Here is a 7,278-nt window from a genome sequence, read left to right on the forward strand (position 1 = left end):
GTGGTGAAAGCTTTTGGGACCAATTTCTAACTCCATTTCTTGAAGAAAGGTAAATTGATTTGGTAATTTCATTTTTAATTTGTATGTTAATTTCAATTTGTAGCTTCATCTAGTGATTGAATGGTAATAAATTGTTAATATTCTTGTTTTTGGTGGTTTTGTTTTGGATTCGAAGTAAGTTGTTCAAGTTCTTGTTTGCGGTGATTGAATGACAACTAGTTGTATAACTTTCACTTGTAGTTTAGCCTTTAGAGACATTTGATGATTATTAAAAGTTGAATTTGATGACTAAATTGCAATAAATTGTTCAATTTTAGTGATTTTGGTGGTGTTGTTCAGTTTTTCCGGTGAGGGTACTTTCGGGTGAAGACTAGTGTTTCCGGCTACATATCCGTTGATTTCCGCCACTACAAGTTCTATTATTTCATTTTTTTGTGAATTTTGTATTTATATGTGAAATTATGTGAAAATTGTCATATGTGAAAATTAGATTGTATATTTCATATTTGTTTTAATATATGTGAATTTGGTGTATATATGCCAATGTATGTGTGTTTGATGTATATATGGTATATGAGTATTTGGTAGAAATTATATGTATTTGTTATAAGTAGTATGTTATTGTGTGTATGTTTGTTGTAAATGTGGTATATGATTGTGAAACTTTTGTATTTGGTATAAATAGGATGTTATTATGTATATATGTGAAATTATGCGTATTTGGTTTAAGTAGGATGTTATTATGTGAAACTATGATCAACTCATATATGCTTCACAAGCCAAACAAGTGTTCTACATTAGAGAGCCAAACAATAACCATTGGTGGGTTGTCAAGCATGTTAATCATCGAAGTATTTGGGATCTACCATCGAATAATGACCTTGTTCAAAATGTTTACAATGTCTCACACGAAAATGTAGACAATGTCGATGTACTTCAAAATATCTCTTCATCCGATGCTCCACTTTTTATCGATTTCAGCGTGTACTTTCAAAACATTCCTAGAGTCATTGTTGATGTAGAAAGTGCAACTGAAGTTCCTCCGCCAACTGGTAGAGTCAATGATGTTTCTGATTGTGAGATTGATTACGATGAGACCGATTCTGATTATGATATCAAAGAAGACACTGAAGGATATGAGGAAGATTCATATTAGAATAGTTCTTATGTAATGTGTATTTGTAATATGTGTTTGTAATATGAACTTTATTTGGATTTCTAGTTTAAATAGAAATGTGTATTCCTATGTAAATGTTTATTTTTATGTAATGTGTATCTGTAATAAAAAATTGTATTTGTATATCTTATAGTTTTTCAGGAAATGAGGAGCATATGGATTTTGTTTAGGTATACCATGGTTGTTGTCATGGGTCGTGGACATGGGGGAGACAGAGCTGAGGACCCACCTATCCCAGGTGGTAGAGGTGTTGGTCAGCATGAGCAAGACGGTAAATCTTATTATGATTTTTTATTTAATATTTTTGTTCAATTATAAATTAAATATTGTTTCTAATAATTTTTAATTATATTTGTAGTTGAGGAACGTGCCCGAAGGAAAGTTCGAGGCAAAGCAAAAAACATAAAACTTGAAAAAGCAATCTTACGGAACCAGGGGAAACCAATTAGCTTGCAATATGATAAGGATATCACATTTGATCCTGTAGGAGAGCCGAAAGACATGTTTTCCCGAGAAGTTAGAAAAATAATGTGGCAGATGGTCCCGTTTGACAAATGGACTAGGAAAAAAGTTTCCCCTTCAATACAGTACACCGTATTACAACATTTAGCGGTAATTATTTATTTAAATATATTTTATATGGTTAACAATAATTGTTTTTTACTTGGTTAACTTTTTTTTTTTTTTTGTAGACAAAGTTTGATTTGGATTAGATGTACCAAGATGTACAAGCTAATCTGTTGATAGAGAGTTTTCAAGTAGCTTTGTTAAAAGGTTATCAAGAACGTAAAGTGGATGCAAAAGAATATTTTATGTTAGTTGGAGGGTATGATGATATCCCGAGAGTATTAGCTAATCCTCCGGAGGGTATGCTAGTTGATGACTAGGCGAAGGCAGTTGAGTATTTTCAAACGGACGAACACAAAATTGCATCAGAAAGGAACAAAAAAGTCCGTGAAATGCAAACAAGTGTGAATCGTGGGGGTTCGAGCTCGTATAGCAGTACTTGCTATAAGAAGGTACCGTACGACACATGTAATTATTTATTTAAAATATAATCTAATTTTTAAAGTTAAACAGAACCTTAAGAGAGTGGAAACGTTTCACAAAGCTCATACAAAATCGGTTAGTTGAATAGTTGTTAGAACAAACTCAAGGTGAAAGTGAGTTAACCACCGCTCAAGAAAGAGTTGCATTCGAGAAAGTATTAAGAGAGCGACGTGGCCATATTAGAGGCATTGGCCGTAAACCTTCTGCTCTCCCGCCGATTCCATAGCCTTCGCAACCATCACAACAATCATCACAACCATCACAGGTAAAACAATCTACTTTGGTTTTTGTCCCAAGTGCAAGAAATAGCAATGCACTTTGGTTTACTATCTTAGTTTAAAAATAGCAATCTACTTTAGCATCGTAAAATGCATGTTGAATTGGTAATTTTGATTTTGTGGTGATTATTTGCTAAAAAGTTTGGTAATTTGGTTTTTGTCCCAAGTGCAAGAAATAGCAATGTACTTTGGTTTTCTATCTTAGTTTAAAAATAACAATCTACTTTAGCATCATAAATATGCATGTTGAATTGGTAATTTTGGTTTTGTGGTGATTATTTACTAAAAAGTTTGGTAATTTGGTTTTTTTCCCAAGTGCACGAAATAGCAATGTACTTTAGTTTTCTATCATAGTTTAAAAATAGCAATCTACTTTAGCATCGTAAAATGCATGTTGAATTGGTAATTTTGATTTTGTGGTGATTATTTGCTAAAAAGTTTGGTAATTGGGTTTTTGTCCCAAGTGCAAGAAATAGCAATGTACTTTGGTTTTCTATCTTAGTTTAAAACCAGCAATGTATTTTGATAGTTTTTGCTTATGTTTGACAATCTAACTTATAAGTTTATATATATTGTTATTAATTATGTAGTTGGAAAATCTTCGTGCAGCGACCCAACATGTAGGGATGAACTTTATTCGTTTTTTCAATCCCACAATAATCAAGGAAACGATGGGAACAAAGATGGTGGTATGTAAGAATGCGTTTTATTTGCATATGTTGTCATGCTTTGTTACTTGGTAGATTGTAAAAATTTGGTTGTTTTGCTACTCAGATATTATGACTTTTGATATTTAATTGTGATTGGATGTTTGTTTGTAATTTGCATTGACACTATTATGTTTGATATTCAATCGGATGTTTGTTAATATTTAATTTGTAATTAGCGTCGACACTATTATTTTTGATATTTAATCGAATATTGTTATTACTGGCGACACTTTTACCGGCGACATTATCACCGCCAACCAAAATCATTAATTAAAAAAAAATGAAAATTGTTATTACCTGCAACACTTTTACCAGCGACAAGAGTCATTACCGGTGACATATTTATTAGCGGCGACACAACTCATTAGCAGCGACATGGTAAATAGCGGCGACGTTTCTCATTAGTGGCGACATAGTGATCAATAGCGACGAAGCAGTAATGACGACTCATTGCGACTTTTACCGGCGACTGTTGTTGCCGGTAATTGCCTTTTTCCTTGTAGTGTTGTGCTAACAGTCGATATATTTCATAATGCTAATGATTGTCATTAATTCGTCTACACAAATTGACATTTCTTTGGTTTTACATGCAACTTTATGATCATTTTAGCACCATATGAAATTATTAGATCTAAGCATAATTCATGAACAGACACTACTAGAAATACGACCTTGAGCCACAGAATTAGTGACGGATTTTGTCTGTAGCTATTCAATGACGGCTTAGCGAGAGATCAACGAGGGAACGCACAAATATTTCAACAACAATAATTATTGAATTTTAGAGAGGCATTAGCGAGAGACCAACAACGGATTTGTAAGAATTTATAGACAAAAAATATTCCCTCACTAATTTGTTGCAAATTAAAAGCTCTTAGCGATGGAAGAACGAGAGATTACTAAAAATCGCATGTCTTTTTTTCTTGGCCCTCGCCAATCGCTCGCAGAAATCGATGTCTCCATTTTTTCCCCGCTTTTCCTTCTTTTTTTCTTTCCCTCGTTTTATTTTCATCCCCCGCTTTTTTTCCGATTCCCTTATTTTATTTTAATTCCTTCTGATTTATTCCCAAAGCCCTAAACGATTTCTTCCCAAAATCCTAATCTAACATTTGTCGACTCAAATCCCTCCTCATTCATAAAATGACCTCCATCACCGCCCCCCTGCATCGCTTGAAGAGTATTGGAAAACCTTAGAAATCATATTCTCATTGGCTTTCATTTCAATCCGTTGGCCTACCTCATTGACTCGTCATTTCCTAGCCAACGTTGTTTGAACTAATGGTTCATCCTCTCTTATAAAGTAGACCAAATCTAAAGGAGTCTTCATCAGCTTCCAGTTCTGTTTTCTAGTAGTGTGTAAGTTCCAATTTCCATGTAGCACTCTTAACTCTATTTCAATTTTAGCTCAAAATCACAACTCTCTTTCTAAGCTCTACCTTCCTTAATTCATAGTTTTGGTTTTCCTAGGGTTTTCTCATTGTTTATATCTTGTTTTTGCTATTACAGTTTAAAACCCTCGGTCTCTGGATGAGTTTTTATGATTTTTTAAATCTGTAGTCAATGAGAATTTTCATATTTATTATCATCTTAACTCTAATTTTTACTTCCTGATGATCGTAATATTATGGACTATATATTAGCAGATGGATTCTTTTCTAGATTTAAATTGACACGAATTTAGTATTGGGTGTATGCATTTGACAAAGGGCTCAATTTCAAAATGACATCGGTCATGATTTCCATAATGTTTAGGATCATTATCTGTAATTATCTTTGTAGGATCCATGTTTGACTTTTAGGTCAAGGATATAGCTATCGAATTAGAGCTTTGTTCATGCTATGTGGTATTTAGAGTTAACATCCAATAGTCCATAGAGAGCAATTATCATTTGAGTATCTCACTATTTGAGTAATACCTAATGTGACCAGTAAAAGTTTCGTTCTTTGTTTCAAGATCCAATTATAAGTGTAATTGTGGACTCAAGCATTCATGTAGTGGACAATGGGAGGAAATGCATTCAAGGAAAGGTATCAAATAGTTTATGTATTTAACCTTTTTATATAAAGCTATATATATGTTAATTGTATCCACTTTCACCTACCATTAATTAGTATCTATCTGAGGCATCTCGTCAAGAAATTAGGGTATATTTTGTTATAATCTCTTCCTTCTGGTCATATTCAGTCATCATCACACCTGTTTATTATACTTCTAAATTCATCACATGTAATGCAGCCACAAGGTGCATCTGAAAATGGATATTTGTGGCAAAGAGTGGACTCCCAAGTCAGCTCCTCTAGCTAACCGTGTTCTTTAAGAGAAGCTTTGGCTCAAGCACAAGCTTTTAGAACTGGATCTTTAACACGAGCACTGAGAGAATCCCTACGTCCTATTTTGAGGCAAAAACTTGTATGTATTCTGAAATACATGTGGTACTTAGAAAATTTGTAGATTTCATTGACTGGTGTATTGATTTCTTGTTTAGGAACTTTGGGAAGAAAACCTACAAAAATCAAGGTACTTAATGAGAAATATAATTTTGTTCTTCTTTCTTTCTAGTTTCTTCAAGTAATTTCATATATGACTATCTTAACCCTTTGAAGGTGGTTATGATCCATTGGGACGAACAAAGGACCAAATAAGAACTATAGATCAAGTAAATTCTGTCATGGCTGCATGCAAGGTCTTGAAGTTAGATGGTTTAGTAATTGTTGGAGGTATGATGAAACACAACTATCAACAATAATCTTTTTGTCAGATCATTTACTAACAACACTTGTTTGTTTCTCTAAAACATTATAGAAACTATCCCTCAAAAAGACTTATTTTTTTAGGTTAGTGCTGCTATTAGTCTCCAAATACTGGAAATAACAGAGAAATTAACAAATGCTGCAACGTCACATAGTATTGCAACTGATTATGGTAAGTTGGAAGTTTACTTTTTCTTTTTTTTTTTCTAAATTGTAAATCTTTAAGCACTTTAAAGTGTCAATTCTTTTATTCTTGCAGATGGGACTTCTATTTTCAGAAGGGTAGTGTGATTCAAAAAGGCTTTATGAGAGCTTGTGTTAAATGTAGGTTATGATGGATTATTATATCTACATAAACAATGGTGGTAATTATAACTTTGGAGGGTATGTGAATATGTGATCTCTCTAGTGAATCAACATAAACAATCAGTTGTAAGACACTTTCATTCTGCTTCTTTACACTAGTTTTTTTCTTTCTTTTTTTTTTTAAATTTTATTTCACTTTCATTTTTTCATATACTAAATTGGGCTATGCATATGTGAAAGACCCCAACTTTCCTATTTTTTGAAAGACCCAAACTTTCATATTTTACATTATCATTACTCCAAAACATGCTATTTTCATATTCATAAAAGCAATATTGTACATTGATATAAAGGATTTACAAACTATTGGATACAAACCTTCTATTACAAAGTGTTATATATATTACATAACTACCTAGGATATTGTAATTTATACAAACATAAAAAGTAGTACAAAAGTACTATTACAAACTATTATACATCTTTCATTAGTATGTAAACATACTATTTATTTATCACCTGCAATTGTTAAACATTGATAGGGTAAGCGGTGAAGCTTAGTGAGTTCAAAAATAGATACAATATAATGTTATGTCATATATATATATATATATATATATATATATATATATATATATATATACTTCAATGTGACAAGGTAAAGAGGAACAACAAGATGTATGTGAGATCATGTAACAAGCGTTCATATCAATCAAAGACATTATTCAAAGATATTCTTTTCAATTCTTGATATACATCAATAAAGCTTTGGCCCAATTGGCATAAAAGACATGCAATTTCTGATTAACATCTTGTTAGATTTCAGGGTTATAATCCTGTCTAACCATTTGCCAATGCCATAAAATAGAAGTCATTCTCTTACGGAGACATGCTCTACATGGCCAGAGGCTACGTACCAGTACCAATGTGAATCTAAGTCCTTTCACTGATCACATGGTCAAAGGTATTACAATTGCTATAAACATAGCGAATAACACGAGAAAAT

The sequence above is a fragment of the Lactuca saligna genome, chromosome 7, assembly GCF_052625555.1.
Source record: "Lactuca saligna cultivar CGN05327 chromosome 7, ASM5262555v1, whole genome shotgun sequence".
In the NCBI taxonomy this organism is placed as follows: domain Eukaryota; kingdom Viridiplantae; phylum Streptophyta; class Magnoliopsida; order Asterales; family Asteraceae; genus Lactuca; species Lactuca saligna.